This window comes from Protopterus annectens, chromosome 1.part1 (genome assembly GCF_019279795.1).
Source record: "Protopterus annectens isolate FY-2018-M chromosome 1.part1, PAN1.0, whole genome shotgun sequence".
Classification (NCBI taxonomy): Eukaryota; Metazoa; Chordata; order Ceratodontiformes; family Protopteridae; genus Protopterus; species Protopterus annectens.
Window position 1 is genome coordinate 1,605,265,829 of NC_056726.1, and position 20,560 is coordinate 1,605,286,388.

A 20,560-nucleotide genomic window follows, 5' to 3' on the forward strand; every position below is an offset into this window, starting at 1 on the left:
CTGCCTGAGACTCCATGGAAACTCCTGGCAAAACCTCCGGCTCCACTGAGTTTCTAAAGAACCGGCGTCCGGGACTGCCGGTTCATCAACCCTAGGCTTCGCTGTTTGTCCTTGCGCTTCTTGGATCGAAGCGGCCGGAGCATCCGACGGCATTTTATAATTGCAACGCTTCCCAAACACTAACCTGGCACAGTCTAACCTCCTCTTAATAGTGTGTTTTTGTTAAACCTAGCACAAGAGCGGCAACCAACAACGTCGTGCTCAGGCCCTAAACAAGGTATACACAAGGTATGGTAATCCCTATGAGGTATCTGTTTCCCACAAGAAATACAGTTATTCACGTTTTCTGACATCCGGTTAAATACTGAGGCAAGAAAAACCAAAATGTTCCCAACGGGTACTTAGCCAACTCTGTTTCGGTCTGAAACTCGGTTTGAAATATTTCAGAACGCCAACCTGCACTCATAAAACTGCTTCTGCATCGACCATGCGGCAAAAGACTGAGGATATGGCGTCGGTCATGCGCATTAGTACCCTGACGTACTGGCGACGCCAGTCTAATGCGCCTGACCGACGTCAGCCTTATACTCTGGTATTCGGGCCGACTGGACGCGGACTATACCCAATAGTAAGGACTGCAGCAATGGGGAACGAAGAACATCTCCAGCTGTACTCTGTTGCATAATGTGTACTCAGAGGTAATCTCTGCTTGACATACAAGGCCCATGTCCAACCCAGTATTGATGGATATGCTCCACCTAAACAAAAGCCCCAGAGAGCCACATGGTCTAGGGATATAAACCTAACCGCAATGATAACTAGGATGTGCTGGAGGGATAGATTCCTGACCTAGAGACTCCCTATGCTTTGGAACATGATTCCAATGTACATCAGGCAGAACCCCTCACTAGCACTCTTCAAGAGAAACCTTGACGGGTGGATGGGAGACAGACATGTACCCCGGGGATCACTGCAGTGGCTCTGCTGGACAGAGGTGCAGGGAACTAATGGCTCTGCTGTTCAAAGGCACAGGCAACTAACCTAAGGGGGTGGCAGAAGCCAACACACTCTAGCAAGGCTTATAAATGCCCTTGGACAGACAGCCTAGTACCAACCTATGAACCTATTACATGTCTTATGTGCATGGATAGTTAACTAGTTCTTCCATTTTACTTTGCTATCATGCTGATAAACTGTCAGGTGACTACAAGTCATATGTATCCTGTTATTGTGTATTGTAAATGCCAATAGACATAACTAATGTTTGCCTAACATAACAGTAATTCTGTGTAAAATGCAACACATATCTGCCTACAATACTGTATATTACACAGTTATTGACACAATATCCCACAATGCAAATCATAACTGCACAGTAGGCCCACCTTCGACATGTTATTCTCAGTAATACACCCATATATATGCCTGTTAGAATATATCAACATATAGTATCCCCTGTTATAGTACATACTTGTTGGACCAACCCTGCCACTGACAGTGGCTGGAGAGGAATTGTTGGATTCAAAGCCGTTATATAGCATCCCTTGTGGTGTATGAGGTGTTTGCCTTGTGACCTACAGCAGTACACACAAATACTATAAGCATTACTATGCTCAACAATGCATCACTACAAGATAACCATTTCCACTATACACATTTGGTACACTTTATTACAGAACAGGTACTACATACACAGACATACTGAGTGTTCTACATACCTTATTAGTAACTCAAGGTGTCGTTGACTTTTATTTCAATCTTCTTCAGTTTGTGTTTCAGTCTTCTTTGTAAGGTTCTGCAGGTATATACAGATTGTTTGAATGTGTGACAAGCCATCCTTTTAGTTAAATATCAGTAGCATGTGCTATCCTGACCACCAATTGGTGTTCCAAAGTAGTTAATTACATGCACATCAGTTGTGCAGCTACTCCATTAGCCAATACCATGGCAACAGTGGTGTATAACTGAGTACTCCACTTGGGCATTGTCCCTTTGGCTTACTTTCGAGGAAGACGGCCTGGGTGTGTTGTTTGTGATGCACTGCAACAGCTATATGCAGATACACAGAGATATATTGGCTTCATGACTACCGTGGATTGTGTGTAATGCCTAGAAGATGTTATGTGAGTACAGCTGTTATATTTCAGAACATTGCTACTATGCATGGTTTGTTTGTACCCGACACTTCTGCAGATGTTTCAGTCTGGCAAGGATGTTTGAGCAGCTCAAGGCTGTATGGCTATGCATATAAATGTTAGGTGGTTTACAGTGTGCTCACCAGACATCTTTGGTTTGGTGTAAATGTGTATCATACTGTGCTGATAATCAGCAATTGGTAACACTTCCTGGTGAACACACAACCCTCTGAAACGGGATTAGTGCAAACAAACCCGGTAACATCAGCAGCTGTTCCATTGTATAACAGCAACTATTTCACACAGGGCCATGTTAGTGTCTCTCTGACCAGATATGTTAAGGCTTCAGCAGATGTTGTACAGTGACTGAATGATTTGTGATGTTACTACAGTATGTATTGTAACTGGTTTGGGTGTGGGGGAGATGCTGGTGGATGTACATAGCAGATGCAGGTGTGTAGGAACTGCTTTTATACATATTCGATATGTGTGTGAGGGTTCCTTCCCTATTTGAACACCTATCCTTTAGTGGACTAATACTATGGTAATTGCAGGCTGATTCATTAAGGCACTGTTAAATGGTTCCTGTATAGCATGCAGGTGATGTTAGTCCTTGAATCCTTTCGGCAATACAGTGGAATGTAATAAAGTGTTGCTATATGAAAGCTGTCTGTGTATTTCTGTCATAGGTATTTGCAGTCATTGGAGCTGTGTTGGTGACTGACCCTCTTTGGCTAGGGCTGCCACCTTTTCAAATAGCCATAGTGGGACATTTTCGGGACACACATCAGATTTTACAGGCCAACACATACCCATGGTCAGTGCAAAGAATACAACTTTACTTTTTGCCTAAATAAAAGCTTATTCTTGTAGCAGTTTAGTTACTATTTCTGTTTTTGTAACATTTAGGTATTTTAGATACAGAAATAACTATTTTATGCAACTATTACATAAAATATGGGACATAATTATTATTATGTCCTACAATCTCAAGACATTTGCTATTTTTTAATTTTTGGTCAGGACACAACTGCCCAAAGAGGAACTGTCCCCTGCAAAGTGGGACAGGTGGTAACCCTATCTTTGGCTCATGTCCATAGCACATATTTGTAATAGTGTATAGGCATATAGTCTCCATATCCTTTGTTCATATAGTTTGGTCGTGGCAGAATGTGTGATTGCTATGGTCCATGTTATACTAGTATATGAACACTTCAACCGCTGTATACGGGAAACCTATGGAATCCCAAACGCACACAATTCCGACGCCCACAGTACTGGGCCCAGACTCCCAAACCCCACATTAACGAACACTCACAAACACAGAACACACACACACACACACACACACACACACACACACACACACACACACACTGCTACCCACCACATCCAAACAAACCATCCTACACTACGTATGAGCAGGAGGGCAAGCCCCCCCTACACTCCCCATGTGGGTGGCTGTGCCCCCCCACACCCACCCTACTTTAATATTCTACCTCCGAGATCGCACAGACACACAAGGCAAACCCACACCCACACATCAAGTCCCCCAGAAACACACAACACACTCAGAACACACACACACACAGTAACCTACCTGAACCGCAACACCAGAAGCACTAACTCACTGTCCTTTAACATCGGAATTTTAACTCTCACGTTTCTGTTGTTTCGGTACTGTGGTCTTTAAGCCTCAGGATTACACGCATCAGTATGTCAAGCATTCTGTATTTGGTAGGTATCCCATTTATATATATCTTCATGGCTGTGTAGATGTTGTTAACCTATCTATATATCTACATATATATATATATATATATATATATATATATATATATATATATATATATATATATATATATATATATATATATATAATGTATACACACACATATATATATATATATATATATATATACAGATATATATATATATATATAAAAATGTACAGCATACTCCTTTCACTGGGTAAATGGTGGTTTGTACTATTTCCACACAATCCTCCCTTTCGTGTTTTAACCTGTCAGAATACACAACTGCCGTTGGTACATCTCAGGTAGCTTAGTGGTAGGTTAGTGTGAAGATTGTGTACATGGTTGCGTGTTCTAATCCTGGCAGTGGTCATTTTACCTCACAGAGCAGGCACTGGTAGTGCAAGGGTGATTAATGCACATTTCAGAGGTTATGAGCGGCTTTGCCCATGATCTGCTCGATGTTCAGCAAAGGATAAACCTGTGTGGCACTTATCCACGTAGTCATGTTTAAGCGCCACTTACCGGTGCAATAACCCACTAACGACTGCTTAAAAGTGCTTTAATCAACCTGCATCCAACATCCCTTATTTGGAACCTCAAAATGACATAACAGCCCTTGCAAGTCTTGAAACCGGGACCATGAACACCACAGTAACTGGCTTTACCACTGAGGCATCTGAGATATGTACAACTTTTATGGTGTTTAGTATGTATAGTATACTACAGCCATTCCTCACTATTGCAAACAAATGTGTAAGTCAATTGGTGTACATATGTATGATACCTGTTAATGTTCATTGAAGTCAGTGTTGCAATGTGACCTGACAGGGTGTATTATGGATGAGAGCGGTTCTTGTTTTGTGTCCTTTTTACATTGTGCCCATACTCCATGTGTACCCCTCCAGTTCACGTAATGAACATCCAACACAGACCCTCCTTGATGCATATTCCATTAACCAGCGGTCCTCCCCCACACCAATCTCCACATACGCAGCAACCATTGCTTCTATGGGGAATTAGGTTAATATTAATAGTTATAATACCAGAGCTGCATGTGTTTTGTATACACTTCTATCTATTTGGAATGCTTCTATGTCACAAAGTGTGTTCATAGGTGTTTACATATATATATATATATATATATATATATATATATATATATATATATATATATATATATATATATATATATATATATATATATATATATATATATATATATATATATATATATATATATATATACATACATATATATATATATATATATATATATATATATATATATATAGCTATAAATGTTATTGCATATTATATACATACGCACACACACGTATTTCTATCTATGTGCGCACATCAGTGACACACACACACATATATATATATATATATATATATATATATAGTATTAATTTGTCACACATACATATGTAGACTTGTACACAAGTAACTGTCCCATTTGTGGTCTGTACTGTGAAATGCCTGTAGTATAAGGTGTAGTCTAATGACCACTTAACATGTATACAGATTAGATGGCTTAGTGGTAGGTCCCATGACTATGGTGTGCATGGTCTAGGGTTCAACACCTGCGATGTATTAGACATGTTTTACTACAGAATAAGGCTAATTTAAGCAGGTTTAAAGGTGTTTGTGCGACATTATACCAGCAGTTGTACACAGTTAAACTTTACATCCTACAACCTGTGCAAGCAAATATGGCCACTTCTGCTAACTACTCAGGATATATACATTTCAGTGACGTAACATCTCACTATGTGCTTACACAACATTACATTGTCTGTTAACTGTACTCTCCAGAACACATGGGTTTATGTGTGTTCCAAATGTTTATTATTCTGAGGAATACTACCTATATATGCAAGCTGTGGTTAAGGTATACTATGTAACATGTAAAACATCTCTGACCTTATTGGGATTTGAACCACGAATGCACAGATATTACGCAAATGCTGCAGCCATTACACTACTGACATTAATGTTCCTTTTGCCTATTTCCTATGTCCATGAATCCTATGTGTAAGCTTGGCTACACAACAGGCGGTGCCACCCATATCCAGTGAGCTTCTCGAAATACCGACATAACACATGAATTGAGAGACTATGCATTAACATCCTTGGCATAGCCCCTCACTGACACACTTCAGGGGAAACCTTGATGTGTGACTGGGCAACAGTATATACACCCCTGGGATCATGTGTCCCAGAAACATACAGCCAGGGTGTGGGAGAGCCACTCTAGTTTTATAGCTGCAAAACCTGTTGGGGAAATTAAATGCTGTTGGGTTGTCATGTTAACATGCCCTTTTGAGATAACTATGTGCCCCTTTCACCCTACAGCACCACAGTCTTCAACAGCTTCCAGCAACTCTGCCGGGAATCACTTCACTGGCTATGCTCGACAGAGGTTCAGTTACTTCATCAATGGTGCAGATAAAGCCACCACACTGTAGCTATGCTTCTAAATGCCCTTGGGCAGACAGCCTACTACCCATCTGTGAACCTCTACAGTGCAGGCAATCTCTAACATCATGTGTGATTATACAGAGTTTTCTGATCACAATATACAATGTAAAATCACCATGTAGTCAGACAACAGTTAAGTACAGCAAGAGCATACACACTACAGATACGTAATCACTTCAAAAGCCTATCTTGGAAGCTAGTGGACTTGTATAGGTTTCAGACTTTGTATTGCTTACCAGTAGGTTACCTACAGGAAAGATGGGACACAAGCACAGATGGGAAACATGCCTGCAACAATACCATACCAACCTGCATGTGTCAGCCTAAGGCTTTGAAATGCTGGGCAAGGTAATTGGCACCCCATGGTGCCATTTTTAGGCAGGTCTCAGAGGTGAATCTCACCTCCATGAACTGCACAACAGCGGAATCAATGAGGGTTAGGCTACTCAACACCAGGGGTAGTACTCACAACATGCACGCACTCAAAGCACCCCTCAGTATGGACATCTACATTTGTTCTGTGACTGGGACTTGTATAATGCTCCTGTGAGCACACCGGCACTCCCAGACTACAACCCATAACACACATTCCAGCCACTGAACATGGACTGGCACAGACATGGAGGGGGTGTATCTATATTCATCTGGGATACCTACACCTCCAAGTTAGTGGGGCAGCATGATACCTCTGATCATCCATGTGCAGCTAACATCAGCCACGACTGCAATGCAAACTGTGAGCTGCTACAGAGAACCCTCCATGACCCAGGAGCACCACTACAACTATCTGGAGACAGTGGTAAACATGACAGTCCTACCCGACACCCTGTTTATTGGTCAATGTCAGTTACCCTACACTTAACTGGATAACCTACTCGAGTATTCACTTCCAGGCCCAGCACTTCCTGGGATTTATCACCTCATATGACCTGTATCAGTTGGAAGACGGACTAACGAGAGGTAAAAATATACTAGAAGTGGTAACCACTGACATGTGCAACAGGTGCACTACAGCAGAGGTAAACCGGTCACTGTTTAGATCTGACCATAAACTAAACTATTCACTGATGATTTCCACTCCCAACCATCTCCCCCACCCAAGGAAAAGTACAGATCTGAAGTAGTTACTTCATTTGTTCTGCAACCTGTGGGTCTCGGATCCGACCGGCAGCTTTCCAAGCTTCAAGATCAGAGCTCCTAGCTCCTCCCCTCTACCCACAATCCCCTGTCACCACCACACTACCTCAGATCGTTTTTGCCATGGCTTGAATCACAAGCATCTTGAGAAGAGCTCCTGAGCTTAGTAGCAGGGAAGTGAATTTTTTCTTGAAATTTTCTTAAAATTTTGACAAAGTTAAAAGAAGAGTGTGTTAAGAGAGTGTTTCTCTGCCCTTTTTTATTTTCGGGATTGAGTTTTGTTCAGTTAACCCTCCCCTAAGTGTTTGGGTGTGCGAGTGTGTGTGTTAGAAAAAATAGCCTTATGGCCTTCGGCCATTCCTAAGTGCACTGGGTGTGGCCATAAGCTTTCCCCAGCTGATGGCCACACTCAGTGCGTTATATGCCTGGGGGTTGCCCATGGGTTGCCCATTTATCTTCAGACTGCCAGGTTTGCGCAGCCTTCAACCCCCGGGCTGTGAGGGACAGGAGGAACAGCCTTATTCTGGCGGAATTGCTTCCCCCAGAGGAGGCCTCTTCCTCCTCTCCCTCCAAGGTGCAGGCTGCCCAGGTAGCTTTGGCATGCCTGACTCCCTTGACTCAGGCTGGGACTCAACCTCCCACTATTGCCTTGAGTACGAGGGAAGTTCAGTCTTCTCCTTCTAGGGAAAAGCATAGGGAGAAGCACAGACACAAAAGGCGAGCCGAGCCTCATCCCTCTGCTCCATCGAAGACTGTTAAATTGCCTCCGAGGGTGACCGGACCTTCTCCTTCTCGGCTCTGATCCCCTTCCTTCTCGCCGGAGCCGGAGCTCCTATCACCCTCGAGGTAGTCGAGGCGGCCTTCCAGGCCCACCTCTACGACCTCCTCTAGATCTACTACGTCTCTCTCCGACGCCGATATGGACAGGATGATGCGTCGGTTTCTGCAGACCCAAATGCAGATGGGGGTGCTCCTGCCTCCCCCCCCCCACAGGGGGGGGTGCAGCTTCAATATTTGCCCCGATTTCTCCTTCTTCAACCCAGATCTGGGTTTTGGAGTCTTCGGATCCAGGCCCTTTCGGAGCCGGGGTTTTGTCGGCGCCGGTGGCCCAAGCCTTCCCGACACCGACCATACCCTCGAGTATCTCGGATCCGAGCTCTCGGGGCCATGGGCTGGGCGTCGGATCCGTGGGAGCATGTGCATCTTCGGCAACTCCTATGTCGGAGAGCACCTCCCTTTCGGATCAGATGGCTTCGGCTCCGACCCCGATCCCTATCTCGGAGCCGAGGAGACTGCTCTCGGGGCCGGAAGAGTAGTTCTCCCTCGGCGTTCGAGGTAGTGGAGAGGGTACTGTCGAGGTCTTCCAGGTCCCTGACTCGGACTTTGGATCCTTCCGCTCCCTCACTGCATACGGGTCTACCTTCCATCATCCTTCCATCGGGACAGCCTGCTCAGACCCTCCAGTTGGTTCCCTCGGAGGAACAAGAGGCCGTTGACGAGCCCTCTTCTGATAGTCCCACAGAGGAGGTGCCTCGTAAACAGACGTGTAAAAGGAGGCACATGGACTCCCCCGAGTCCGTCCCCACAGATACGGACTTAGAGGAAAGGGAAGGTTCCCCAAGGTCACCCCCCGAGGATGTCTCCTTTGGAGACATCATGGAAATGTTGTGTATTGGGGGGGGGGTCTGCTCAAAAACCTTCCTCGGATGAGTCCATATTTCTGGAGGCGTTTGAAGCAGGCCCATCTATCTCCTGGGTGTCCCCACCAGCAGATCCCCTGACTACCAGAGCTTGGCAGGAACCCGACACAGTGGAGCCTATCCCACGCCGGCCGGATAAAATCCTTAGCCCCCCATCAGATAGGCAGGCTTGGGCCAAAGGGTCTCCAGTTGATGCCATGTTGGTGGCTGCTGCCACTGACAGAACTCTCCCAGGAGAGCTCCACGGTCCACCCGCCAGACAAGGAGTCCCGGGCGCTGGACCGTATAGGGAAGTGGACCTTTGCTTCAGCAACCTTCTCTATGAGGGCGCTGAATTATATGGCGCATGTCATCAGGCTGCAACAGGATTTGATCAAGGAATACACTGCAGCTCCACCAGAGTCCATGTCGGTCGAGGAGAAAACCATGTTCGACTCGTATGGCCACTCTCAAGTCCATTTCAAATACGTCCATGCGGCTACTGTCTTATGCTACGGAGGGAGCCGCAAGGGCCAGCGGGGCAGGTGTTGTCTTGCGATGCCACACCTGGCTCCGCCTTTGTAATTTTGCGGAACCTTTCAAGGCGTCCTTTGCGAACGCACCCTTTGATGGCTCATTGCCTTTTGGCAAGACCGTACGCGATACACTAGTCCAAAGCAAGAAGGACGGGAAGACGCTGTCTACCGGAGTCCGCTTCTCGAGCCCCCAACACTCCGTCTCAAGGAATCAGAGGGGGCAAAAGAAGCTGTGGTTCCGCAAGTCTCAGCAATCCTATCCAGCTTCGGGCTCCACGCCCTCCAGAGGCAGAGGGGGGGCAGGGTGGATGCCGGCCCAGAGGCAGAGGGGGACCGCGTAACTTCGGGTCTAGGGAGCCTTTCTCCGAGAGACCCGCGCAGCATCTCTGAGGGCTTACCCAACTGTCCAGCTCTGGAGGCAGTCGGGGGGTGTTTAACGAAGCACCTGTCAATGTGGGAGTCCATCACGAATGATCGATGGGTGCTCCGAATTATATCCAGAGGCTACAAAATTCCCTTCCTATTTCGCCCTCCCTCAGGTGGTCGCCTCCCCGATGTCCCACCCAATCAAAGAGAGGCGGCGACCGTAGAGATTTCAAATTTGTTAGGAAAGAGAGCCATCCAGCGGGTCCCCCCAGACCAATCCGGATCGGGCTACTACTCAAGGTTTTTTTTAGTGCCAAAAAAAGACGGGGGATCTCAAGCCCATTCTAGACTTGTCCACCCTGAACAGGTTTGTCCCCAAAGAAAAGTTCCGGATGGTCACTCTACAATCTATTCTCCCCTTAATGCAGGAGAATGACTGGATGTGCTCTACAGACCTCAAGGATGCGTACTACCACATTCTAATGGACAGACGGTCCAGGAGGTTCTTCCGCTTCCGGCTAGGGGCCAGTCATTACCAGTTCAGGGTCCTTCCGTTCGGACTCGCCTCAGCCCCCAGGGTGTTCACCAAAGTCATGGCAGTGGTTGCGGCCCACCTGAGACTTCAGGGCATAAGGGTCTTTCCGTACCTAGATGACTGGCTCCTCACAGCAACCAACAGGCATCAACTTTGTACCGTGAGGGACTATGTTCCGTCTCTTGCTGACAGCTTGGGCAGTTCAGTCAACATACCGAAGTCTTTTCTTCATCCTGTGCAAGCATTAGACTTCATAGGAGCCAGGCTAGATTCCCGACCTTCTCGGGCCTTCCTGACCTCTGACAGGCTGTCCAGCCTCTCACTCCAAGTTTTGGCTCTTCTTCGCACCAAAGCTCCGCCGGCGGAGTTAGTCCTGAGAGCACTAGGCTCGATGGCAGCGGCTATCGGCCTCTCTCTCCATGCTCGCCTAAGGATGCGTATATTACAGTGGACATTCCAAGTTCAATGGTCACTGTTACACCACCCATTGAACACTCCCATCCCCCTGAGCAGGGTTTGCAGGGAATCCCTCCTTTGGTGGCTTCACTCCCCAGAACTCAGGCAAGGGAGACCCTTTGTGATTCCCCCTCCCCAGGCCACGTTAACCACAGATGCTTCTCGCCTAGGGTGGGGGGGGCATTGTTTGGGCAGAAACGTCCAAGGTACGTGGACCTTGTCGGAGACTGCCTTGCACATAAATGTTCTGGAGATGAGGGCAGTGCTTCTAGCGTTGCAGGCTCTCCAGACCTTCTACCTCTAGGAACGATTGCAATACAGACAGACAATATGTCAGTGGTCTGGTATATAAACAAACAAGGGGGAACCAGATCCTACCCTCTTTGTCGAGAAGCCATGAGAATTTGGGAATGGGCAATATCCATCAACCGCTTTCTGATAGCAATGCACATTCCAGGACGATCCAACATTCTGGCGGACAAATTGAGTCGAGTAATTCTCAGTCCTTATGAGTGGTCTCTCAATCCAAAAGTTGCGAAGGAAATTTTCCACAAGTGGGGTTGGCCTCGCTGCAATCTTTTTGCTACCCCCCAAAACACAAAATGCAGCGAGTTCTTCGCAATTCTTCCCCCAGAAGGGGAGAGCCCCAGAGACGCTCTGATTCATGCTTGGCCTCCCGGTCTACTCTATGCTTACCCCCCCCCGCTTCCGCTCATGGCGATGTTCATTCAGAAAGCCGCATGGTTGGGGAGCAAAATTATCCTCATAGCCCCATTCTGGCCTAGTCAAATCTGGTTTCCATACCTGCGGTCTCACAGTCTCTCCTCCCCTTTAATCCTGGATCCCATTCCAGATCGGATATCTCACCTAACAGGGTGCCCAACACCGAACCTGGTAAACCTCAAGCTCGCGGCTTGGCTGATCCAGTTCCACTAATGGCAAGGACTCCCGGTATCTCGTCACCAGTGAAAACTATTCTGGTAGCGGCTCATAAACCGTCCACCAGGAAAATCTATAATAGCAAGTGGAAACTATTTTCTATCTGGGCTAACAGCCAGGGTCTCAACAATTTTACTGTTCCGATTCCTACAGTCTTGGATTTTTTGTCCATGATATTTGAACAAGGGGCCAGTGCATAAACAGTAAAAGTACAGTTGGCAGCAATACCCCATTTTCATGTGGGAGACTGATTAGGATCTATAGCGTCTACAAAATTGTGCAAGACATTCTTGTGTGGCGTTTTCCTTCTCAAGCCACCGGTGAAATCTGTGACTCCCCCTTGGGACTTAACCTTTGTTCTGCAAGCCTTAACGAAACCTCCTTTTGAACCTGCTGCTTCTGTACCCCTTAATTTTCTGTCCTGGAAAACAGCATTCTTGGTAGCCATAACTTCTGCTAAAAGGGTTTCACAGCTCCAAGCTTTGTGCATGAAACCTCCCTATCTTCTTTTTCACAATGACAGAGTGTCTCTCAGTTGTACCAAAAGTGGCATCTGTGGCAAATATCAATCAGACTATCAATCTGCCGGTGTTTTTCAAGAAATTTCAAAATAAGGGAGAATACATGTTGCATACACTAGATGTACATAGACAGTTGCATTTTTACCTGCACAGGACCAAAGACGTTCGTAAGGCTGATTAACTGTTTGTGTCATTTGCTCCTTCATCCATGGGAAAACCTATATCCAAAGTGACACTGGTTAATTGGATTTGTCAATGTATTTCTCAGGCTTATAAGGCATCGGGCAAAACAACCCCATTTAAAATTTGTGCACATTCCACACGGTCCATCGCAACTTCTGCAGCCTTCTGGTCCAGGATGCCATTGGACGACATATGTTCAGCAGCCACTTGGTCTTCTGCTCAAACGTTTATTTCTCATTATAAGCTGGACATGATATCTAGAGGTAGGGCGCCCTTTGGCTCCGTGGTGCTTCGGAATATCCTTCCATAGGCCACCCAGGTTTCTTTGTTTAGGTAGCTGGGGACTCTGTCCCACAGGTTGCAGAACAAATGAAGTAACTACTTCAGATTTAGAAGTTATGTACTCACCATAACGTTCCATCTGAGTAGGTACTTCATTTGTCTGCAGCCACCCCCCCCGCCATCCCCCTAACCTGTATCGGGTTTCTAGGATCATTTATGATTCTTGAGAATATCTGAACCTGTTTATTACAGGTTTTTCAGGTGATACAGCAAAACCGATCTGAGGTAGTGTGGTGGTGACAGGGGATTGTGGGTAGAGGGGAGGAGCTAGGAGCTCGGATCTTGAAGCTTGGAAAGCTGCCGGTCGGATCAGAGGTCGGATCCGAGACCCACAGGTTGCAGACAAATGAAGTACCTACTCAGATGGAACATTATGGTGAGTACATCACTTCTAATTTTGTACCTACCATAAATGTAGATGTTAGAGTATTCACCCTGCTGCAGTCATCACACTTGGGTTATCCTGTCGTCAGGCAGTCCCGCAGTTGGCCGGATTTCCAAAGTTTTGGTCCGAAGTCTGCTGCTGTCACCTCATCCCTGACGTCAGTGCGCCAGGGGTACATATATTGCAACCAACGCCATTTCCTTCAGTTTTTCTTGCCCCAGATGTCAGGTGCCCTCAAAAGGTGATCCAAATAGTACCAAAAGGTGAGAACACTGTACAAACACAAAAAACCTTCAGCTATAAGCAAATACATCAGTAAGGCATAGCAAAGATTTAGCCAGTAGATCAGAGGGGTTGGAGGGAGGGTAACCTGGACTGCAGCAGGGTGAACACTCGAACATCTACATTTATGGTAGGTACAAAACTGTACTATGTTCATCGTGCTACCCTGCTGCAGTCATCACACTTGGGTTGAGTCCCAAAGCTAAGGAAGGGTGGAGGCATCATAGAGGGTTAGTGGAGGCAATGAGGCCCTGCAGAACTGCAGTGGCAAAGCCTGCTCTAGACTTAGAATAAAGAGGTAAGGGATAGTGTTTGGTGAAGGTGTGTAAAGAATTCAAGTTGCAGCTTCTAAAATTTCCTTGGTAGGAACCCCCCTGAGAAAGGCTGTAGAGGTAGCTGTTGCCCTAGTAGAGTGGGATCCAATGGTAGGAGGAACTGGTTTCCCATGATGGGTATAGCAGAATCATATGCAATGGCCTATCCATTTAGAAATGGTTTGCTTGGATATGGCCTTCCCTTGAGAAGCTGTAGCATAGGAAACAAAGAGCTGGTCAGTTTTTCTGAAAGCCTTAGTTTTATCCAGGTAGTATCGAAGCTGCCTGTGAATGTCCAAGGAATGCAGGAGTCTCTCACCTTTGTTCTGTGGATTGGGGAAGAAAGTGGGTAGATGGATGGTTTGATTTAAAGCTACACTGGAAACCACCTTAGGCATGAAGGAAGGATTAGTTCGTAGAGAAACTCTATCTTGATGAAAAAAGAGGAAAGGTTCCACTGCCATAAGTGCCTGTAATTCAGAAACTCTCCTAGCAGAAGTTATTGCCAGGAGCAGGGCAGTCTTCCAAGATAGGAACTTTAGGTCTGCAGAAAAAGATGGTTCAAAGGGAGGAAGCGTTAGTTTTTCCAGAACAAAGTTGAGGTCCCATGTTGGTGTAGGAGCTCTTCTAGGTGGTCTAATGTTTTTTACCCCTCTGAGGAACTGCCTTAGGAGTGGATTTGAAAATAAAGGCGGATTTGTGTCGTAGTGAGCTGAAATAGCTGAAGCATGGATTTTAATTGAGGAGAAGGAAAGTCCTTTATGCAACATCTCAGCTAAATACTGCAGGATGTGAGGCACAGGAGGCTGAGTTGTGTCTTGGCCTTTAGCTTGGTTCCAAGCAGAAAACCTTTTCATTTGTCCAAGTAAGCCTTCCTGGTGCTTGGCCTCCTGGCTTCTAGAATAACATCCAGAACTGCTTGTGAAAGAGGGGCTGGTTGGATGCTTAACTGATTTGCCATGCAGCCAGGTTTAAGGTTTTGATCTGGCTGTGTAGAATCTGCTTGTCTTGTTGCTTGAGTAAATGAGGGATTTGAAGCAATATCCATGGCGGGCTGTAAGCCATATTCTTCAATAGCGGGTACCAGTGCTGGCGTGGCCAATCTGGGGCTATGAGAATCATTCAAGGTTTCTCCTTCTTGACCTTCAAAAGAACCTTTGTGAGAAGAGGTAATGGAGGAAAGGCATATGCTGTCAGGTTTTTCCAACTGAAGGAGAGAGCGTCCACTTTCCAAGCTTGATGGTGGAATGTCCTTGTACAAAATTTTGTCAGCTGGTAGTTTTGAGGACTGGCAAACAGGTCTATATTTGGTAGGCACCATCTTTGAGTTATCATTGCAAATATTTGTGGGTCTAGCTTCCACTCATGGGGATCTTTGTTCTTTCTGCTTAGGTCGTCTGCCAATGTGTTTTTCTGTCCTGGCAGGAAGTGAGCTTGTAACTGGACTTGGTAGGCCAGAGCTGTGTTCCATAAGATTAGTGCTTGCCTGCAAAGAGGGTAGGAATGAGTGCCCCCTTGTTTGTTTATGTACCACATTACTGTGGTGTTGTCCGTCTTTATTGCCAGTTGTCCAGGCTGTAGTAGATCCTTGAAGGCTGTCAGAGCTTTCTGTACAGCTAGCATCTCTTTTTGGTTTATGTGCAGTTTTCTTTGTTCTGCAGTCCATAGGCCTTGAATGCACTGACCTGCCATATGTGCCCCCCAGGCATAGCCTGAAGCATCTGTTGTGATAGTTTGCCTGGGTGGGGGCAAGGTGAAAGGCTGACCCTTGTTGAGGTGACATGCCTGTGCCCACCATAGAAATTCCTGTTGAAGGCAGGGAATGAGAGATATCACTGTGTCCAAGCTGTGGCTGTGTTGAGACCATATGCTTTTTAGGTACCATTGTAATTTCCTCATATGCAGTTTTGCAAATGGTATTACCAGAATGCAAGATGCCATGAAGCCCAAAGCCTGCAGAATTTTTCTTGCAGTTAATTGGGTCTTTGTTGCCATTGTCTTGAAATATTGAGTCAGTTGTAATTGCTTGTCTGGTGTAAGATCAGCCTTCTGGGCCGTGTGTCCAAGCTGGCACCCAGGAATGCCATTTTTTGTGAGGGTACTAGTTTTGACTTCTTTTCGTTTACTGTGTATCCCAGACAATTTAGTAGATGCTTTACAAAAGCCAGATGTTGTAAGAGAATGCCTTTTCTTTATGCTTGGATGAGGCAGTCGTCCAAGTATGGATATATTTGAATTCCTCTTTGTCTGCAGTATGCAATTACTGGTGCCAGGCACTTTGTGAATACTCTGGGCGCAGTAGATAAGCCAAAGGGCAGTGCAGAAAATTGATAATGGGTTGAACCTGCAATGAAATGGAGGTATCTTCTGCAACTTTGTCTGATAGGGACATGCAGGTATGCCTCTTGAGGTCCAACGTTACCAGCCATGCTTCCTTGCCAAACATGGGAAGTAGCTGCTGTAGTGTTAGCATCTTGAATTTGGGAACTTGTAAGTAAGTGTTTAGAATTGAAATGTCCAGAATTGGTCTCCAAGCATTTTCTTTTCTGGGTACTAGGAAGAGTCTTGAGTAAAATCCTTGGCCTTGCTCTCGAGTTGGTACCCTTTGAATGGCTCTCATGGCCATGAGAGCTGTAATTTGTTTTTGAGCCTCTGCCCTTTGATTTTGTGGCAGGTTTGGCATTCCTCTTTTTATTGGTAAGGTGTGAAAGTGGAATCTGTATCCTCGTAAAATTATGTCTAGGACCCATTTGTCCTTTGTGACCATGTGCCAGCTGTCTGCACAAAGTGCTAGTTTTCCCCCCAGGGGGGCTGACAAAAGAGCTTTGTTTGGCCAGCTGAGGTGCAAGTCATTGAGTTTGCCTTCAGGTTGGTTGAGACCTGTCTTCTCCTCCCTTCTGGGTTGGAGTGCCCCACTGGCGAGATTTATACTGAGCTTGTGGTTGTCCTCTGCCCCTTGGGCGCCTGTATTTACCCCTCTGAGGCCTGTCAGTGGCTGGAAAGGACCAATTTTTTGCTGGCCAGTTTCTGCTGAAGCGAGGGGGTTGCACCTGTAGGAAATCTTTGACTGTCTGCATGGATTTTGCCTTATCTTCCATTTTCTTTAAAACTTCTTCTGCTTTAACACCAAAATGAACAACCTGCTGTAAGGGAGCATCTAGTAGTTTTGCTTTAACATGATCAGGCAGACTTTGTTCCTTTAACCAGGCATGCCTACGTATAACTGAACCAGTTACAGCTGCTCTGCAGGAGGCCTCTAAAGAATCAAATCCACATTGTAAGGTATGTTTGCCCACCTGCTCGGTGGCGTGCAACAAATCCTGTACTTCTTTCAATTCAAGTTGTTGAGGTAGAGTGGTTATCTTTTGTTTTAACTGAGAGATCAGAAATTGCTGATACTTAAGCATATGAAATTGACAGTTTAGAGCTCTCATAGCTAAAGTGGCAGAGGTGTAAACCTCCCCCCCCCCCCATCTGTCTAGTGCTCTTGAATCCCTTTCAGAAGGTACTGGATTTTTAGCCATGGAAGCTTTAGCCCCCTTGGGACCAAGGTGGTGACACAACTGACCATGGTAAATACCACCCCATAAGCCTGAGTAGACTGATCTGCACGGCTATGGAGAGCAACCTCATAGCACTCATTAACATAGACAATGGTAACCTCCAGACACTTGACCCAACCCAGGTCTGCTTGACTGAGTGCAGATCATGCCTACTGAACCTGTTTGACATCTTACAGTCACCTAGACTTTAGGTGTGGGGTGTGGTAGTTCACACACACTACCTGGACCTCGCCAAGGGTTTTGACACCATTCCCCACTCAGGTATTATTTCTAAACTCACCAGCCAGAACATACACCCATACATCACAGGTTGGTTTGCCAACAGGCTTACACACAGAACCCACAAGGTAAGCCTAGCAGCCTCCAGGTCCAACTCTTGACCAGTCACAACTGGTGTCCCACAGGACTCAGTCCTGGGACCCCTACTGTTTGCCATATATTTCTCAGAGGTACGGGCTAACACAGGTGGACTACAACAGACCGTGTTTGGAGATTACTGCAAACTGGGAGCCATAACTGGACAGTCCAGCTGTCGCAGATGTCCAGGGGCCTCACATAGACCAACACAGGGTGTCAGGGTCATGGCCTCCTGCTAAAGGCCACATACAGCATGGTCATTCCATTTTGGGAAACTACACAAACACATATTAACACGAGTGGCAGACACTAATTCAGATGACGTAATGGGTATGTGGGGAATACATTAGGCAGTGATCTCTCCTTTGACAATCATATCTGCGAAGTAGTTAGGACATCTGTCTATATAGGCCATCTGATTACTTAAGGCTTCGCATCTAAACAGACTGAGGTTATTGTGCCCGTTTACTCATCACTCATCAATCCCATCATCGAGTATGATAACCCATTTTGGATGTACCTCAGAAGACACATCCAACAGCTGGAAGGGCCACGAACGTACCCTGCCAAAAGGAATAATGCCCTCAGACATGTGTCCTATGCTGCCAGACTGCATAAACTCTTGCATTACTCAGTGGCATCTCGTTTACTCAGATTATATTTGCTGGCCAACAAAGCCGTGTCCAAGTCAGGCTTAATGGATATGCTCCACCTAAAGGAATCCATGTCACAGTGAGCCACACACTGTAATGAGCTACGCTTTGCCACAACCATAACTGGAAGTTGCTGGAGTGATAGACTCCTGTCACGGGTACTCCCCATGCTTTGGAACTACATCCCCGATTACATTATACGGAGCCCCTCATTAACACTCCAGGGAATCCTTGCACAGTGGGTGGGGAACAGTGGATACACCCCAGGGATCCCGCAATTGGCTCTGCTCCACAGAGGGACAGTTAGATGGGGTGGCGACAGCACACATTTTGGCTAGGCTTATGAACGGCCTCGGGCAGTTAGGCAAGTATCTACCTATGAACCTATACATACAGTATCAACACATGCTGATAGCTTGATTTGCTGTTCAGGTATTGACTTGCCTTGTACCAATGGCAGTTGTGTACAATAGTTGAGGGCTGCCTATGTAGGATGCACACAGTAGACCACCTATACATGACAGTGTGCAGGTGGAGAAGGGTGTCAGTCCATAGGTGCCTACACTGTCAGTGTGTGTGTGTGTATGTGTTATACGTTCCCCCCCTCCTTGCTAAGGCATGGGCATACTGGGCACGCCTCAGTCTGCCTACTGGGGCTGGCACAGGATATTCGTGGTCCGATTCCCTCTGTGCCTGTGGGGTCCTTGGCAATGGTGGTGGGCTGTGAGGGCCTTCACCAGTCTGTCCTTGCTGCAGCAGTTTCCGCAGGATCATATTGTGTAGCATGGCACTTACTATGAAGATGTGGGCACACATGCCTGGAGAGTATGGCAATGCTCCACCAGATATGTCCAAGCAATGTAACCATGATTTCAGCAACCCAAACACACGCTCTATGATGATTCTAGTTTGCGCGTGTGCCTCATTATGGCTTTCTTGCATGGGTGTGTCTGCATTTCTGATGGGAGTCATCATCCACGGTTCCAGTGCATAGCCAGCATCCCCCACCAGGTGGCCATATGGGATGTCCCCCCTGGCAAATACCTGATACAGCAGTGAGGCATGCCAGATGTGGGAGTCGTGATAGCTTCCAGGGCTGCCTGCACACACATCCATGATAATGTCCTAGGCACTGCACACGACCTGGCAGTTGATGGAGGAGCATCCCTTGCGGTTTATGTAGCGCCTACCCTGCTCACCGGGTGGTGACTTGAGGTGTATGTGCGTGCAGTCTATTGCACCCAGTACCTCCGGGTAGTCTGCTAGTCTGCCAAACAGTGGAAGAGACGCATATTGCTGGCAAACTCCTCCTGCGTTCAGGGGAAGTATATATGTGCTCAATGGCATGTAGTAACATGGCATACAAGAACTGGTGGTGTACCCTGGATGCTGATGCCTGCGAGATCCCCATATCATCCCCAGTTGTCCTTTTAAAGGTACCGGTGACTAGTATTCCCAAGCTTACACATACCTTCGTGTCCACTGGGATGGGTTCTTCTCTGTTATTTCTGGCTCTGAGGCATGGCCGGCACAGCTCAACAAGTTGCTGTATGGTGTCCCTGTCCACCCTACAACGCTCTATCTCCAGATCATGTAGCCCCTGGCAGGTTACCCTGGGTCTTAACACTCTTCTCCTCCTCCGGTGCCTGAGATGGTTGACAGCATCATCCTCCACACCACCTTCAGTCTCCAGTACATGCTGGTGAATCAAAGCTATGGCAGCCCCTAACATGTACATATTAAAAGTTCCCAGTCTGTATATACCAATGGTTCAGAGTATCTGGGAATACACAAAAGTGTGTGAGGTGCTTTCACACTTTATACTATTGTGCTATGGACACTGCTGGTGTAATTGGGTGTGTATGTGCAATTCCAGCTGCAGGGTATCTTAACTATGGGTTTTACAGTGGGTACTGCTATTATGGGGCCTTTGGTG